A 20,823-nucleotide genomic window follows, 5' to 3' on the forward strand; every position below is an offset into this window, starting at 1 on the left:
CACAATCCCAAATCCTTATTGTAAATGTGAGAATTCCTAATTCCTACCATTTACCAAAAATCTGTTAGATTTTAAACTTATATGCACTGATCCTCTCGTAATGATTATGCACAAGGTCACCAAAACCTTGTCATCAGTCATTACAGAGGATTCCAAAGGAGATCAATTTCATGGAAACGAAGTCTCATATTCAAAGTACATTGCTTTGAACATCCTTCTTGCATAAAAGTTTCTAACTTTCTCATAGATTCTTAATATCCAACTCCCAATATGGAAAATTTCCATATTCCCATTTTGATTATCATATCTGAACAAGAGCTACCTCTTTTCAGAATATATCCATATGGTCCTTCCAAAATTTAACACTATACTTCCAACTGTCCCTTAGCAACCAATCTTTGGTGAACCTTAGATTGTCCTCGACAATTGCTTAATCATTTTAGTTATATCCGGTTCTATTCCTTTTTCCCTCTTAATGCTCTAAGCATTTTGAAAAATTTAGAACGGATAAATATTATAGCACATGTGACCGATCCTATATCCGAAGCATATGGGACACGATTCATGATGTCTCACATAAAGACCTGATACTAGATCAGTCTTTTGCTACAATATTTTTTATTTACCATGTTTTCAAAAATCGACTATGAAGAGGGATGCCGTAATCATAATCGAATTTGAGAACGCAATATATATAGAATCTCCTTATGTTGAACCATTCCAACATAAAATTCATATATATATCCTTGACTAAAGATGATTGAAATCTCAATCTAAACTTTTTAAGATTGAAATGAAGTATAATCTCCTCTCCCTTAATTATAGCAAAACAACCTTTTCCAAGTGAAACTCTTGTTTTCTATAATTAACAATACTCATCATAATTGATTATGCTCCCACTAGCATAATAATTATTTAGCACAACAATTATGCTCCCACTAGCTTTGACATGTGCTCAGAAATCGACTTCTAGAAATCAATACTTTATTGACTTTCATCACCAAAGTTCTGACTTCTAATACGAGATGCTTCGACAAAACTTTATGTAAGCTTCCCAGACTCTTACATCTTTCTTTAGATAGCTCACATGTGTGTCTAAACAATTATGAAGAGGGATGCCGTAATCATAATGTTTAGACCTGTTTGCCATTTCTCACAAGTCCATGTTAGTGTGCCGGTTAACCACACACGCTCCACTAATGGCTTTGAGAATGCAAACAACACAATTGCTATCTACTTAAAATCTACTTAGTGAAAGCGTTTCCTCACCATCATTTTCATGAATCGGAAAGAAACCTTATGACACTTAGATTTTATGATGTATGTGTTCCTATCCATGTGAATTTCTCAAAACCTTAATCACAAGACAAGGTTAGTGACAAACTCAAAATCATATGGAGTGAACTTGTTCAATCTTGATTTCTTGCCTCTTGGTCGCCCAAGGGCCCACCATTTCTTCCAAGTTGTTATGCATACAATTGAGAACTCACAGAACTCACAAACATAGTCAACTTTACCGGAATAGGCACAGAAACAAGTGTCAACACGATAGGTTACAAACCTCAAGCCGTGTGCTAGTGATAAACTATAGGTTTTATCCTTGATTAGCTCTTGAAACTTTCAAGACCTTTAAGACTCCCACTGTCCTCTTGACATATAAGTTTCTCTTTGTCAAGAACCATTCCTTGACAACCAAACAAATATTCAAGAGTCAGTGCGGATCCTTATCAAGATAAACACTTCACACAATTGGTGTCAATTGGTCTTTGTTTTATCCAAAACATCACAACTTACCAATTTCAAATGTGCAAGAGTAGAAAACATTTTACTCTTACATTTGACAAGTGTTATAAACCTTCTTTAAGATGTGTCACTCAAGTTACAATCTTGGAGTATGACTCTAAGACTTGTTTTTGGAACGAAGTATGATTCATCTTCTTGATTTTAACCATTCCAACAATTCATGAATCCTCTTCTTAGCCATAAAATTCACTAAGATGTCCTTAGAGGATGAATTGTGACATGGTTTCTTAATCATTAAGATGATCATAAAACAAGATACTAAAGTACTCTCCCATCTTTTCAGATTTGAGAAACTTTTATCTTTCTGCCCAATTTGATTATTCCCATTCGTCCTGTCATACATTGAAACTTTTCCAATGTTTCAGAATTGTACTTCAACTTGTAGGTACAACCATATTTACTAAACTTTAGTAAATCATGACGACTAGTCTTATCGATCTTTGTGGTGGACTTTGACCTGCACACACCCAGTGTACCCGATCCTTTAGTCTTTCACCTGTCTCACATATACATGTGGTCAGGGAATTAGTCTTAACTTTCCAAAAATGAAAATTCTCATTCATCATGCAATACAACCTGCATGATTCCAAGTTTCAGTCCAATTGAAACCTTGGGTGATGAGAATCTTTCCTTATTTGATAAATTTAGACACTACCACTAATGAAAGAATCAAATACACATTTCCATTATTGCTAGAACCATACAAACATCAATTTTTCATAAAATGCCATTGCAGGAAATATAATAAAATAAAACAAAATTTTATTTATTTATAAATGCGGAAAAACTTTTTCCTTACAATGCAACTTTAAATGAAAACTATGCTATTACATATCTTTTAGCAATCTATCATAACTCTTATGTAGCAGCTCAAGAATCCGATCTTCGAACCATCCATATTCGCTATCAGATTCAGCATACTCCTTTTATTAACTGTCCTTCCCTTTTCTTGATCCTGCCAGACACCAAAATGTAACCGAGTCACATTTTGTATTAAGAATCATCAATAAGGAACTTAACAGAGTTAGATAGTGGACTTACCTGAAGCAGAGTCAAACCTTTTGTTTCTACTTGCTTTCAGATCTTTTAGGTATTCAGGGCAGCTTCGCTTCCAATGACCCTTCTCATGACAATAAAAACATATAGACTCTTTGGGAATGGTACACGAGATTATCACAGACTTAGCCTTTCCCTTTGCCTTTTGGTCAACAGGGTCGACCAAGGCCGATCCCTTTCCATTGGGAAGAAAAGGCTTTTCTGGACTTCCAATGTTACCAATGTCCATGTCCATGGAAGTTTGAGAAATAGACCTTCCACCCATATTTGCTTGACCATTGCGCCACATCATTTCTGACTCAGCAGCAACAAGCAAATAAGATAGATCTATTAGGGTCATGTCGTGATTTATCACATAGTAGTTCTGAATGAACTCACTATATGACTCTGGAAGTGACTGAAGAACCCAGTCAATATCCAACTTCCTTGGGACAACGACACCCAACATTCTCAACCTGTCAAAGTGTGACTTCATTCCTAAAACATGAGTGCACACATGTCTTCCATCTTTATGTTTCACTACTAGTAGGGCTTGAGTGACCTTGAATTTTTCAAGTCTTCGAGCTTGTGGGTCAGGGAGAATAAATGGAGGAGGTGGAGGTAGAAAAGTATGATTTCCATGAGATTTGGGAAGATCACAGTTGTCTAAACCAGACATCTACAATGGGAGATATTCAAGTTAGTTGATTTTAAGTCCTTAATATAACACCCAATATGAAATATTAAGGCTAGGACCCAACACAATATTTTATAACTTAGAAGAGGGATGTCGTAATCCAAGGTATAAAATATTTGAAGGTAGGTGAATGACGATTCACCAATTTCCACCATGAAAAACGAAAGAAATTATTAAGTTTTAATTGGATTTGAAACTCCTAGATCTTTTGAGATTCATTGAACTTTCAATGGCATGTTTCAATCTCGATTGTGCCCTTCAGGTTTTGTGACTGGGATGCCGAGGATCACAAAACAAGGTGTGAATAACCATGCAAACTCACTTGGTACCCTTAATATTATCACGTAATCGATGTGCCGGTTAACCACACACGCTCCACCGATCTATGATAAACATTAAGTCACCCTTCGTGATCCTTACTAGTCCAAGTTAGTGTGTCGGTTAACCACACACGCTCCACCAACGACTTGGTAAGGTACAAAGTGTGAATTTCATGGGTTAGCACCAAATTCACATTTTCCTAAAGTAACTAAAATTGGGAATTATAAAAATATTTAGTTACTTTATAATCATTATACTTTTAATGAGAATTAAAGTCATTGTCCTACCCGTTCGGCTAACGACCCTCCACCGATCAAGGAAGCGGTGGGTGAGAATGGACACCCATTAAGTTGCCATTTTATAGGCAACAACCTTATACCCCCCCCCCCTTATAGACCGGCTTCGTGAATGAGGCCTACTAACGGTAAAACAACTTGATCTTATACATATATATAATAATTAACCATTAATGTTATAAATAGTATAAGGGTTGAATTTTAACTTTTAAAACTCTAAGGGTTGGAATTAAAGTATATTAAAGTGTGTGTAACTTTACAAATTTCAAAACTTGAGGGCAAGTTTTGAAACTTTTCAAAACTTTTCATTTCATAACTTATGAGTTAATGGTTCATAAAAATGAAGACTCTTCATTTTTATGTAACTTATGTGTTTAAATGTGTGTTTAAAAGAAAGTGACCTTTGGATATCCATAACTTGAGGACAAATTATGGACTCCATTAAAACACATAAATGATCAAGAATTAATGATAAACAATTCAGCAAATAATTCCTATCATTTTTCTAAACTCATAAGAACATGAACATGATCATCAAGATTTCAAGAATTATATGAGCACATAAAATCATGGAATTTTGATATAAGTCATTGTAAATGGATTAGCATAAACATTACACCATCTAAAACAGGTTTTAAAACACCAAAACAGTTTAGGGTAATGTATCTAGTCCATTTCCAGCAACAAAAGTCGAAAATCTGCTGTCAGTTCATTCTACTCATCGAGTGCACGAACCTACTCGACGAGTAGGATGAATTTTCACTTGGACTCGTCGAGTCCCCCCATGGACTCGGCGAGTCCACTGTTCAGACAGCAAACAATTTCGATTTTTAACACAATTTTGCATCAAGTATCAACAAACAAGCCTAGGCTCTGATACCACTGTTGGATTTTGAGCATTCTAACACTTCCTAAGTGTACATGCAACCCTAATAAACCTTGGATCTATGTTTGTCTAAAATACATGCAAAATTTGTTTTCCAAGGTTTATAACATATCTAGCATGGCATTGGGAACTTTTAAACATAAAAGAACTAGATGAATTACATACCTTTGTTTGTGAATTGATTCCTTAGGAGTTTGAGAGCCAAGCACCAATAATGTGAATGCCTCAAATGGAAATCACAAATCACCACAAACTTGGAAAACTTATGAGAGAGTATATCTATGCTCTAGAAATCGGCCACCTTTCTTCACACACACTAGGGTGTCATTTCATGCATCACAAGCTTGTTTATATAGTGCACATGATTAGGGTAAACCCTAATAACTCATGTCTTTTCCTTTCCAAGGATCCATGGGTTAAGAGCTCCATGGATCGTCCATGGACTCCCATATAAGCTTAGCCCATTACCATAATGAGTGTTAGCCCACACTATATAAATATAATAGCCCATGTTTAATTAGTCACCATTTGATAACTAAATTAATTCATAATTAATTTAAGACGAATACTAATTAAATAATACAATTTCATATTAATATATTATAACTTATAATATATTAATAAGCCGCAAATATACTCTTCTCATAATGTTATCCATATAAATAGTTCGGGTGAAGTGCAACCCAAATGGACCATGTCGGGTCGGGTCAAGTATATACCAAATAAGTTATGGACTTAGACACCTTATCCAACAACGTCTCGATCAAAGTGTTCTTAATAGACCCAAACATCTCCGGAGTAGCCTCCCGTATGGCTACGGCCACCTCGTCGTGAATCATCCTACGAATCTCATCATCGCTGACTCCACTGCTCTCTGGGGTGTGGCGTGTACCTGCCATGATGTCTCTGAAATACAACACAAAAACATTAGATACTCACCCGAGCATACTCACACTCGACTACTCATCCCTACTTACTCCTTAGCATCCTAAAGATTCTTACTTGGATTTCACACAGACGGGTGCTTTTGGTAGTACGGGCCCAATACTACCTTCCACACCCCACCTGTAGTCACCCTAAGTCCTTCTCCTAGGATTCTAATTCACAAATACTCTATATCTCAAGAATCACAAGCTAGTCTCTCAGTAGACCCCTCTCTTAAGCTCATCTAAGTATCTCTTCCCAGATCATCTCCCGACTCAGAACTCAGCACATACTCAAGCAAATAACAAATACCACTGATCAAAATATCTTCTAGGCTAAGGCATCAAAAATTAGGAAACTCTAGCCCTAGAATATGAAATACCTAGCCTATCCTCTTGCATGCAATCTTATCAAAATATCTCACAAATATCTTACAACACAAAAGTAAGGGTATTTTGGGAAATCACCGATCGGGCTCTGGCTGATTGTACACACCTCTTCAACTTGTTTTCTCTTAAAACTCTTTCTTGTTTTGGAAAAAAAATTCTTTTCTTTTGAAAATTCTTCTCAAATCCTAAGTTTGAGTCCAAACACACCCGGAGGTGCATCCGAATCCCTCAAACCAAGGCTCTGATACCAACTTGTAACACCGTAAAGTTTCAAACCAAAATTTTCTTTTTAAAGCATGTAAAACTCATATATTATATTTCATAAAACCATAAGTATCTCAAATGTCAACATAAATCCCCAACAAAAGTCAAAATCCCATAATCCTCCACAAAATCATGAACAGGTGTGTACAATCACGCCGGCGCCTTCCCGTGATCCTGAGAAGTACCTGAAACACATAACACATAACATGGTAAGCACAAAGATTAGTGAGTTCCCCAAAATACCACACACGGCTCATTAGCTACTCTAGGCCATAACTCAATAAGACTGTCCGGTCGATGTGCCTCAGTGGGACCCTCCGGTCCTAACTCAGTAAACTCATAATAACAATATTCAACATAAATCACAAAGACATAATGCTGAACATTACAATACACAAATAAGCACATAAGACAACTCAATCACATAAAGATACCACTCTTGGTAAGTATAGTGAGAAGACTCACCTCGTAAGCTAGCAAGTAAAATTCACGTACTCGGAAATCCCGAACTAGCCTCCGCCTAACACATTAGATAAGCATTTCTAGTCAATAGCCCACTCTTTCTCAAATACACCAAAAGTTTTCTCTTACTCTCTCTCTCTTTCTCTAACTCTTGGAGTGGGTAAAATACCATTTTACCCCTCAATGGTCTCCATTACTTATATTGACCAAACCCTAAAGTCAACAAAAGTCAAACTCAAGTCAACAGTCCCAGTTTGACCTGACTCATCGAGTGCACTCATATGACTCGTCGAGTCCAGTCGTTACCCAGAGGTCTCCGTGAGGGTCCAGCTCGTCGAGTTAACCCCTAACTCGCCGAGCAACAGCATAACCAGCTCATCGGGACGAACCCTAACCGACTCGTCGAGTCGGCTCCTCGAATCGGTGAGTCCGTTCAGACTCATTTCCCATTCGGACGATTTTAAGGCAGAAAACCTTCCTAAACTCTAGATCTACACTCATAAGACTCATTTATCACGTAAAGTCACATGCATTACGTCCATGCATGACACTTAGGGCTAGAAATGCTAAAACACGCCTTAAAAAGGGTTTTTCACTCAATGGCCTTATTAGGGCTGAATAAAGCAGAAGCTTTTGGACACTAGGGACCTCACATGGTCCAAATCTGAAGTTCAAACCTCAATATGAACTCACAACACTCTAGATCCTCATATTAGATAGAAAAAGCCTTAAACTCCCAAAATCATGAGATCTACTTTAAAAAATGTGAAAGGTGCAAGCTTTATACCTTTCCTAGAAGCTCTGAGATGAAATAGCCACAGATCTAGCAGTTCCTTCTCGATTCTTGCCTTGGAGTCCCTCTCTTCACTTCAAAAGATGCACCAAATGCTCAAAGTTAGCTCAAAACTCTCTCTCTAAGCACATAAGCCAAATAGGGTTTACTCTCAGGGAAGTATAGTCGCAAATGAGGCTATAAGTGCATTTAAATAGGCTCTAAACCCTAGGATTTAGGGTTTCCCTACACAGCGTCTACTCGGCGAGTCGGCTCCTAGACTCGTCGAGTAGGTCATTAATCCCATGTGGCTCATCGCGACTCTACTCGACGAGTTGTAGCACCGACTCGTCGAGTAGCTCAATAGTCCTCAAAATAATTAAATAAATAAACAATATACCTAGAAGTCCGGATGTTACACACCTCCCTGTGGCCTAGCAGCGGCGACAGTTGCAGTGGCGGTAGCAACAACAGCCTCAGTGATAGCAGCGTATCGCTCATCAAACGTCTCAATCAGGGTGGTCTTAATAGACCCAAACATCTCGGGAATCTCTGCTCGGATAGCTGCGGCCACCTCCTCGTGAATCATCCTCCGAATCTCATTATCACTAGTCCCACTACCTCCAGGGTTGTGGCGTGTACCCACCATGATGCCTCTGAAACACAACACAAAAATCATCAGAGACTCGCTCGAGCATACTCACACTCGATTACTCATCCCTACTTGTTCCTTAGTTTCCTAAGGATTCTTACATGGGTTGAATACAGATCTGGTGTTTTCAGTAGTACGGGCCCAATACTACCTTCCACACCCGGCCTGTAGTCACCCCAAGTCCTCCTCCTAGGATTCTAATTCTCAAGTACTCTATCGCTCTCGAATATCAGACTACTCTCTTAGCAGACTCCTCACCACTCATCTAGATATCTCCTCTAGACTATATCTCGTCTCAGAATTCTCTCTCTAAGTGATCCTGCTCATTACTCTCATTTGGCACATACTCATAGCAATGACTCCTAAGCTAAGGCATCACAAATCAGGCAACACTAGCCCTAATACCTAGCTCATTCTCTAGCATGCATCACTATCATTTCATAAATATCTCATAACACACTAAGTAAGGGTATTTTGGGAAATCACCGTTCAAGCTCTGGCTGATTGTACACACTGCTCCATCTCGATTTCTCTTTAAACCCTTTCTCTTTTTAGAAAAAATTCATTTCTTTTGAAAATCTTTCTCAAATCCTCAGTTTGAGTCCAGACATGCCCAAAGGTGCATCCGAATCCCTCAAACCAAGGCTCTAATACCAACTTGTAACAACGTAAATTTTCAAACCAAAATTTTTCAAATTTAAAACACATTTTTCTCAATTGAAAACATTTCAAAGTGTCATAATATCAAATCATCAAAACACGTATCCCAAAAACTATATATATATATATATATATATATATATATATATCAAATCCAGGATCCTCTCAAAACATGACTCAAATCCCTGATGTGTGTATAATCAAGCCGACGCCTTCCCATGATCCTGAGAAGTACCTGAAACACATAACACATAACACGGTAAGCACAAAGCTTAGTGAGTTCCCCAAAATACCACTCATATCTCATCAGCCTGTCATGGCTATACTATAATAAGACCCTCTGGTTAAATGTGTCTCAGTGTGACCCACGGGTCCCACAACTCAGTTGGACCCTCCGGTCCCTCAGCTCAGCAACTCAATATAATACACAACATACATATCACAAAAACAAATAGCAGGATATCTCAATACACAGTATATGCACATAAGATCCTCTGGTCACACATAGGTTACTACTCAAGGTAAGTATAGTGAGAAGACTCACCTCGTAAGAACTCGGATAATATCGAACTCGAATCACCGGTCTAGCCTCTGCCTAACACAACGATAATTATCCCTAATTAATAAAGGCTCTCACTGAAGCTAAACTAACCATTCTACAAACTTATAGAAGGGCAAAAGACCATTTTACCCATCTATGGGCTTAATAGTCCACAAATTGACCAAACCCTAAAACTCAACCAAAAATCAACGACAGGGAGTACGCTGCGCGTACCAACTCTCTACGCTGGGCATACTTGGCTGCCATGCAAGCATCGGGGATGCTCGACCCCTACGCTGCGCGTACTGGGATTACGCCCAACGTACATCCCAGTTTCACCCCTCTCACTCATTTGGTCTTAATCAGTTAAGACATTGGCTCATATCACATATCTGGACTCCCTAATAGCTCTTACTCCATAAAGTCAGTGACTTTAAGCCTTTGCATGGCTGGAATGGTCACAAACACACAAAACACTCACTCTCTTTTCTCAACAAGCTCATAGATCTTGCATGGCTTGATACTAACGACCAAGATTGGATTTTTATGGCATTACACCACAAAATACACTCAAAGGGGGTGGATCATAGTCTCTGGAGTACAATATCACATAAAGTCTCCACCTTTTGGGACAAAACCCTAAAATACCCTAATATGATGCAAAAACCAAAAGAGTGAAAAAGCTTTGAGCTTTATACCTCAAAATGAAGCTCCACACTCAGATAAGCTCAGATCCAAGGCCTGAAATCTCACTCCTTCTTCTTCAAGACTCCTTCTTCACTCCAAAGGAACTCAAGAATACTCTCAAGGCTCTCAAATGCACTCACAAGCTCTAAGAACGAAAACTAGGGTTTAGGAGGGTTGGTGTCTGGGAATGGTGGCCAGGAATGAGGCCATCATATCCTTTAAATAGGGGACTCACCCTAAATTAGGGTTTTCACTTTGGGCCTAATACGCCCAGCTTACCCTCTGGTACGCTGTACTAGGTGGCTTCTGCGTCAAATGCACGCATATGAGTATGCTGAGCGTACACTCGCGTACGTCCCGCGTAATCATTCACCACCTTTTCTCATAAAGAGATTAAAATGGCCAATTACTCAAATGATCAAGGGTTACGAGGTATACCTAGACTCGGGATGTTACAATTTTCCAAAGATCAAGATTCTCATACATCACACAATTCAAATCACATGATTCCAAGTGTCTGTCCAATCGAAACTTGGGCGATGACAATCCTTCCTTATTTGGTAAATTATGACACTACCACAAATGATATAACCAAGAATCAAATCCATTTTCAACATTGTTAATATATATATATATATATATATATATATATATATATATATATATATAAACACGAATTTCACAAATGCTATTGCAAGGAAACATAAAATAAGACAAAATCAAAATTTATTTCATTTCATAAAATGCGGAAAAAATTGTCCTTACAATGCAAATTCAAATGAAAACTATGCTTCTAATATTCCTAAGAAATCTATCATAACTCCTAAGCAGCAACTCATAAATCTGATCATCGAACCATGCGATCGAAATCCATTTATTCGTGACCAGACTCAACTCACTCTTCCTTTAAGCTTTCTTTCTTTTCTTCAGTCCTACAAAACATCAAAATGCAATCTTATCACATAATGTATTAAGAATCTATAAATAGGAACTTAATAGAGTTAGATAGTGGATTTACCTGAAGTAGAGCCATACAGTTTGACTTTACTATCCTTGCGATCTTTCAGGTAGATACGACAGCTTCGCATCCAATGCCCCTTCTCTTGTCAATAGAAACATATGGACTCTTTGGGAATGACACATGGAACAATCTCAGATTTGGCCTTTCTCTTATGATCAAACTTTTCGACCATGGCCAATTTCCCTCACTTAGGAGAAGAAATCTTTTCTGGATCATTATCGTCATTGCCTATGTCCAAGGAAGTTTGGGAGGTAGATCTTCCAATCAAATTTGCTTTACCAGTGTGCCAAATCATTTCTGATTCAGCAGCAATTAGCAAATATATCAGATCAATAAGGGTCATGTTGTGATCTGTCACGTAGTAGTCTTTATCAAACTGACTATATGACTCGGGAAGTGACTGAAGAACCAAGTCAACAGCTAGCTTCCTTGGGAAAACGACACCCAACATCCCTGGTTTATCAATATGTAACTTCATCTCCAAGACGTGAGCACATACAAACTTTCCATCTTCGTGTTTACTTGCCAATAGGGCTTAAGTGATCTTGAACTTTTCAATCGACGAACACGTGGGTCAGGGAGAACTATTGGAGGTGGTGGAAGAAGTGAAACATGATTTCTAGTTCCTCGATCGAAACGTGGAACATCATCTTCATGAGGAAAGCTTTTTCCAAAAGATTCGGGAAGACCATAATTGTCAGAATTAGACATCTACAAGGGAGAAATTCAACTTAGTTGATATAATCCTTAATATAACACCCAAATGAAATATCAATGCTAGGACCCAACACAATAATTCACAATTCGGAAGAGGGATGTCGTAATCCAATTGTAAACTATTTGTCGGTAGGTAAATGACGATTCACCAATTCCACCACGAAAACAAAATTTTAAACGGATTAGGTTTTAAATGAAACTCCTAGATCTTTTGAGATTCATTGAACTTTTCAATGACATGTTTAATCTCAATTATGCCATTTAATTTTGTGACTAGGATACTGAGGATCACAAACAAGGTGTGAATAACCATGCAAATTAGTTTTGTACTCTCGATGTTATTTACCACCAAATCAATGTGCCAGTTAACCACACACGCTCCATTGATCAATGATAATCACGAGAAACCCATTGTCATCCTTCATTAGTCCCATATTAGTGTGCCGGTTAACCACACATGCTCCACTAACGACCAATAAGGTGCAATGTGCAATTTCATGGGTTAGCATCAAATTCACATTTTTCCTAAGTAACTAAGGTTGGAAATTTATAAAAGGTTTAGTTACTTTGTACTTTTCATTATACTTTTAATGAGGATGTCCTATCATACCCGTTCGGCTAACGACCCTCCACTAGTCAATGGTGTGGTGGGTAAGAGTAGATACCCAATGACGGTCAATTTACAGGCCGCTTCCTTAAACACCCCTTAGAGACCAGCTTCGTGAATGAGGCCTACTAACGGTAAGACTAACTTTTTACTTATACATATATAATATATTAGACTTTTAATTTTATATAGTATAATGGTGTACTTTACACATTTAAAACACTAGGTGGTTTAATCTATTAATAAATTAGACTTTTAATTTAATTAAATTTAAACCATATTATTATTGATTTATTAATTCTCTCTTTTAATTAAACACTTAATTAATTTAATAAAATCCATAAGGGGGGTAAATTAAACTATTCAAAATACCAAAGTTCTAAATTTATGATTTCAAAATTAAAACTATTTAATCAAATTTTAAATTATAAAACCATGAGGAGCACTTTTGAAACTTTTCAAAATACTTGGGTTTAACCATTTAAATTTCCAAAAATTAAAACTTTTAATTTCAAATTTAAACTATAAAAACAAAGGGTGTAATTTAAAACTTTTCCAAAATTACTAGGTTAAATATTTGAATCAAAATAATCTTATATTATCCATATTTAACAAAATCCTCTAATTTTGATAAGGATATCACATACCAATCATAAAAATCGAATTTACGCATTAAAAACGAGTTATGGTAATTATTCAAATCAAAATCTAACCAAAAAAAATCGAAAAATCCGGCACCAGACGAGTCAACTCGTCGAGTTCTCTATGAAACTCGTCGAGTTCATGCAACTCGCCGAGTCCATACATTGACTCGTCGAGTTCAGCAGTCAGACAACACAAATTTTCGATTTCTTGTTCTTTTTGACAGTCTACTCTTGCACCAATTCAATTGAAAAACATTCTAGGCTCTGATACCATTGATGGGTTATGAGCACAACATCAATCCTATGGTGTACATGCAACCCTAATGCTTTGGATCTAAGTTTTTCTCTATTGAAAATGCAAATACAAACTCCAAAGCAATAACCCTATGGACTAGCATACAATTTTCAAAAATCATACATAAACTAGTGTTAGAACATTACCTTACTTGTTATGTAGCAATAATAAGAACTCCTTCACTATTGAAAGCTTAGTGCCTCAAATGTTGCACCTCTAATGGAGTCACAAAACACCACTAGAAACAAGGAAGAACAAGAGAGAGAGAGAGAGAGAGAGAGAGAGGAGGCTTCAAAATCGGCTAGGGTTCATTTATCAAGCATAGGGCCAATTTCAAGAGCCTTCGGGTTCTTTATATAGTTGAGCTATTTAGGGTTTTCAAGTGGAAACCCTAATTTCCCTTGCTTAGGCCCTAAGTAACACATGGACCCCCATATGGTAAGCCTTGGATGAAAACTCTATGGGCTCCCCATAGATTTTCGTCCATCCTATACCAATAGGATCCATTAGCCCAAACTATAACTATTACTGATTTACATAATCAGTCCCCGTTCTTTTAATCAGTCTCTTTTGATCACCAAATTAATTCCAAATTAATTTCTGATCACTACTAATTAAATAATATGATTTCTCAATTAATATATTATTCTTATAATTTATAAATAAATCATTTATTAACCTCTTTCTCCATAATTCATCCTATCAGTTCCTATGGTGAAGGCAATCCAAAAGGACCATGCTCATAATCAAATCAAGTACATACCAAAAATAGTTATGGGCTTAGACACCTAATCCAAACTTTACGCCGTCTGGAATCGTCTCTCCTTTCGAATTTGAGGGTATCTGGTCTTTATATAGTAGTCTTGGCAGAAAATAAGGGTTCTGGCAGTAAGCACGGCCCGTGCTTAGGGGGGCACGCCTGTGCCAGGTCATCACAACTTTTAAATCCAAAACAAATCAGAAAAACGCAAAATCAGTAGAAGCACGGCCCGTGCTTGGGCTTCACAGGCTAAAATAGCCAAAATAAAGGCAGCAAGAGGTAGGCACGGCCCGTGCTTCAGGGCCGGAATTTTAAAATGCCCCAGAAAAATTCAAAAATCCTCCGGTTATGTTTCGGAAGTGAAGAACGACCCGTTTTTGGTGAGAAATAGCTCGTATTTGGTCTTTTTTTAGCGTTTTGGCTCCAAATAAGCTCCAGATGTGCTCCAAATGTGCTCCAAAGACTTTCAAACTCCCACACCACTTCAAATTACCTGAAAATAAACACCAAAACATGAGCAATACAAGAATTATTACGAAATACATGAGTTGAACATTATTTAAACTAATGCAGATGAAAAAGCATAAAAAATGATTCAAAATGCTAATAAAAACTACCCTAAAAGATGCATAAAATGGCATCTATCAGTGTGTTTGAACTAAAACTGAGGATTTATAAAATATTTTAAAAGAAAATGATTTTCTAAAAAGGTTTTCTAAGAAAAAGGGGTGTGATGCATGCAATCAGTCGAGCTCAAGTAAGTATTTCCCAAAATACCCATACATGTGTTACGCTTATTGTTTTGGTATGAGTATATGAGAATTGCATGCTAGATTAGGGATAATGATCTGCTCATGATTACATGATAGAATGCTAGAAGAGATGTTTGTATATGGTTGTTAATTGGGCTTTTGGAACTGCATGCTAGTATGAATTTCAGATGTTGGATAGAATGACCTGCTTTGTGATACCTTGTAGCTTAGGAGGAATTGGATGTTATATCAGATTTGGATTCTACATTAGTGGAATTGATTGCTAAGTGTATGCTTTAAAAATTGTATACGATTAGGACCATATAGCCATAGAAGGACTGATTTGGCCTTATATCCTATTCATTGTCTGGTTGTTGGCTAAGGGTAGAATCATTCATTCGACTGTCTACGTGATCCCGTTTTGTGTATAATTTGCATGCATAAGGCAATCGACAGTGTTGGTAGAAGTTCCTAGCATTGCAGAAGCAAGTTAGTTGGAGGATGTCTTTTTATGTTTTGTGGCTTATAGAGTGTTATTGCCCAAATGCTGCTTGCTTTGTTCTTTGTGGGACCCATATTGATATGAGCTAACTATTAAATGAATATGTTAAGTTACATGCTACAAGGGTTAAATAATTCTAGAATGATTGATTTGGCCCTATTACGCAGCTCTCGTTTGATTCTAACCGTTGTAGGGTTGTACCTTTTATTTGAAAGATTATTTAAGTTTTGTTGCATATAATTGTATTCATGAAGTAGTTAGCTGATATTAGTAGGGGTTCTTCAGTAGTTGATGGCAGGATGAGGTGGGAATCCTAGGAGAGCCTAGGAAGTGCCTTAGAGGAATTGGTGCGTTGTTTAGCGGTGTGTATTTCTTGAGAGCAGGTATATGTGATTGGATCGGACGGTAGTAGACACGAGTAGTCACTTAGAGGAACCATAATGATTCTTGAGGAAAGTACGGATAGGTGTGGAAGGTAGTATTGGGCCTGTACTACTGAAAGAACATGATCCATTATCGAATCAAGGAGGATTTCAGTGATTCTAAGGACCAAATGGAGGGTAGATTATATGGTTTGGCACCATTATTCACTACATCGTGTTTCCGTTCTTATCAGTTTATCGATTATGGGTGTTCAGACTGAGGATGGGTATGGTGAATTGTTAGGGCCTTAGTGGCCATGTCAGTTTAGGTATGAATGGTGCAGACCCAGATGAGTTAGTTGATTTTGAGGTCTTGAGGGCCTTGCTCGAGGTAGTGCTAGTTGAGTCGCGAGACTCAAGAATGAAGCGATGGTGATGATCGGATCGAGGATTGCAGCCGGAGGCTGAGTGATTGGCTGACAGATTGGGATGTCACTATCTTCGACGGGGATTATGTACATCTAGCTTTCCGCATTCGGAGGAAAGAGAGAGTAGACATGTGATTTTTAGAGTTAGAAAACAATACGTCCATAGATTGGTTTTGATAATTTACAACCCCTCGTATATTGCCTAAATAAGCACCAAACCGGATTTTAAATGGGTAGATGGGGACAACTCCCTCAGCTTTTTGTTGAGGTTGACCCCACTCTCCTCTTCCTCGTAGATTTCTTCGCCATCGTGGCAGTGGTTGCTCCTCGGGTTACTCCTATGGTACTTCTTCATCCTCCGAGGGTATGCCATATCAAAACTATCAAAGCCAATTGTGACTTGTGGTAAAGTCATCTATTGGATCAGTTATCTAATCTAGAGCTATGCGGCTGAAATCAACATTAGAATATTTTATCTACACGTTGAATTTCGGGACGGAATTCCTTTCAACGGGGGATAATGTGACAATTGGTAAAAATTGGTCAGAGTTCGGCGGTCAAACCACCGCGGACCGCTATGTGTTAAGGACCAATTGTGTGTAATTTTATTTTTATAATGTATATTAAAGATATTATATTCATAATTAGTTTTAGAACATCTTAAACTGCTCAAATCATCTATCGTTGAAGATCGAATCGAGAATCGCCGAAAATTAAATTTATTTGGTGATGTTAAAAATAAATTTTTACATTAAGTTTATTTGAGAGTTATGAATAAGAAATTTATATAAATTACGTTCTCCTGATTCCGTGGATATAAAGAATGTCCAAAACGGAGAACGTATGAGAAAGTTACGTCTCTTTAAAATTATAAAGATCAGTATTTATCTGATTTTCCTAAAACGAACTATGCACTGCTTCGTCGGGAATAGCTACGAATCTCTTAAACTGTTTTTATACATGTTTTTGAATTCAAATTATGGTATATTATTTTATCATATTTTTAATCTCGACCAAAATCAGGGTGATAAAATTTGTCGAATCAGATCCAAATTAATCGTGAAACTTTAAACGTTAATTCACAAAGTTCGTTATATCGGAATTGAATTCCATTTGAGTTTTTGGAATCACAACGATCGAGACTTTAAGCAAGCACTTTTCGAAAAATTTCATGAAACGATATGAGAATTGAGAAACGAGATTTACGATTTGATTACTAAAGTTTGAAGATATAATGCACATGTTATATTACTCAAAATATCCCCCAATGAGTCATTAAGTCAATTTGACTTTTGGAGGTACAAGAAAAAGCTTCAAATTGAAGCTACATTCTCATTCTCTAGTACTCCCGATCATCTCTCTATCCTCTCAAAACTTTCTTTCTTCGTTTTTTTCTTTCTTTTCTTGTTCTTCTCCGATGGACTGCCAAGAAGCACACCAGAGGTGTGTTGGTCCTCCGATCATAGGAAAGAAGGTTGCAGCCCCTCCTCCTTATTTTTTTCCCGTAGACTTTGAACAATCAAACACCTCCACTCCCTGGTGCTGCTACTACTCTTCCTCCTATTGATTTGAAGTTACCAACGACGAGAAAGAAACCCACAAAGGGGCTCGCTAGAGAGAACTGCCGCCTCCAATCTAACCTCCCCTCTCCACCCTTTCCGTCGAAGCTCAACCTTAAAACACCCCACACCGATCGGCGACTGTAGTTGCGTCCCCCACTCCTTCGAGTTTCACTGCCGACAGAAGAGGAGCAGTTGAGAGCTGCGTCCCGGGGCTTATTTTAGTTCAAAAAGATGTCAAGATTCGGTTTCTCACATGAAGCTTCATACGAATGAACCAACTGCAGACAAATCGAACTTACGCTTCAAGGGTGAGTTTCTACGGCCCCTTTTACGGTTTTTCATATTTGGGGGAGAATATATGAATGCTTATCAAGTTTGATGATTTTCAAGTGTTTATACACAAAATGGCAATCTATTTTTCCAATATTATAAAATTTGTGAAATAACCACAAAAATAGTAATAATCATTTATAAGGTTAATAAATTATGTAGAATACTATTTATGACATATTTGATCTTATTATCAAAAATGGTTATATAAACATAAGAAAAATCATAAACAAAAGTAGAATGTTATAATGACACAAGCTAAGATTAAAAGTCACGGAAACGATAATTTTATATGTATAAGTTAAAGTATGTCATGGAGGCATGAAAAGATATAAAAATGACCAAAAATATTATTTGCGCTTAAAATAACGGTACATTATCATATTTGGTGGAAAAGTTAAATTTATGAAATTGTATAATTAATAGTTAAGGTTATCGAAAATTAACTCTTAATATATATAAGTTATGCAAAAATGAATATAAAAATTGATTAATATATTTTTATATTAATTATAAAAGTATAACTCATTTTACTAAATTATGGATTTTTTTCGAAATAAATAACATGATCGACTTCAAGACTTAAGAGTCGTTATTTGCGAAATATTGTATTGTATTGGTCATGTTAATTATAATTATCATGGACATTGTTGGTTTCACATTTGTTGAAACCTGTAAATAGTTATAAAAATAGCCGTTAGGCTGCTAGAATTTCGTCATGACAGACAATAAAATGTATGAATATATTAAGTCTTACGAATCTCAAATACTAAGAGAATTACATCAATAAATATTCCTAAACATTGAAGACCTATAAGTGTTCAAAGAACTTATAACGAAAAGTTTAGGATTAGGATGTCTAGACACATTGTTAGGATCCATCACACCCACGGGACGTTCTATATGAGCTACGTTTGTTTTTAAAAGCTTTATGAGTTAGGATAATTTCCTAAGCTGCATGGGCTATGTTTGTAACCATACTAAGACTGTGTGTCTTAATCCCCACTCCTCTGCATTATAACCGTTAATTCGTATGGAGCGTGGAACGTTAGGTATAGATTGACGACACTGGTCTATACGGGCTGACATCCCGCCCACATGTTGTTAGCTACAACCATCGCCTGACGAGACAAGTTTGGCGTTGACGTTTCGACACTATTTACTCAACGACATTGATAAAGCGTTGATGTGGAACATTATTTACTCCACTGCGTTGATAAAGCGTTGATGTGGAACTTTTAGCACGCCCTTTTAGTGCTAGTGCAGAGGTGTCGCGTCGCAGTTCGGTTTTGAGCTCATTATAGACGCAATTCGGTTTGTCCTGTTACCGTATAGAATTGATATCAAAATTATATAGGGTTTTTGTTCACTTACACTAGTTGAAAGAGACTGTACGTAGTAGAATAGTTGTGACTCAAAACGATAAGTGTCAATACCATAAATTAAGTCATATAACACTTAATTAATATCATGACACAACTGATTTAGGTTTAATAACTTACAGTTAATAAGTTATTTATAAAAACCATTTGTTTTTATACGAAAACACAATATTTATGTGGGAGGAGTTTGCCCTACTAGTTAAGTATCGGTTTCCAAATTAAGTAAGGTAACACCTGATTAATACTACGACACGAATCTACAAAGTTTATAAATCTGAAACTTATGAGTTTTACATATAAACTATACAAATGCTTGTACAAGGTTTCAAGAGTAAATTTGGCTATTTTATGTTTTCACAAAGTGTGATATGATTTTGTTTTATACAAATTGGTATTCAATATCCTTATATAAAAAACATTTTGGTCATGGGAACCGTAAAAATTTGTTATAAGTTTGATTTACTTATATATTTAATAGATGGTGTATTTTTGAATTTGAGCAAATGATATTTCTAAATGAGTCTAAATCTACTTTTATAACTCTGTTATTTTATATTTTTGATAGAAAAATACGTATTTATAAAAGATGGTCAACTAGATAAATTTTATAAAACATTTTTGAGTATAAAAATATTGTCTCCAAACCTGTAGAACTCACCAACAATTTTGTTGACATATTTTAATGCATGTATTCTCAGGTTATTTAGCAGATCGGAAGTGTTCGCTCAGAAGACTCTCTGTTATTTTTATTATACCTTTGTAAACGCCGGATTGTTAGGCGTGTGTCACGATTTAGCAATAACCATGTTAAATTCTATTTCGGTAATAATAGAAGATTATACTTGTATTGTTCAATGTATGTTCAATAACTATGATTACTGATTTACGTCGCGCACCTCGGGCGTTTCCGCCGATGGCCGGGGGTGTGACAATTTTGGTTTTGGATGGTATCATTTGATTTGGTGTACCGGGGGTTGTTGAGGAAAAAAGACAAGGAAGAGGGTTTCCGGTGGTGGTGCAGATTTTCCAGTGGTAGTGGTGTGTATTGTTCGAGAGAGAGAGAGAGAGAGAG

The sequence above is a fragment of the Lactuca virosa genome, chromosome 5, assembly GCF_052849685.1.
Source record: "Lactuca virosa cultivar CGN04683 chromosome 5, Lactuca_virosa_CGN04683_v6, whole genome shotgun sequence".
NCBI lineage: Eukaryota > Viridiplantae > Streptophyta > Magnoliopsida > Asterales > Asteraceae > Lactuca > Lactuca virosa.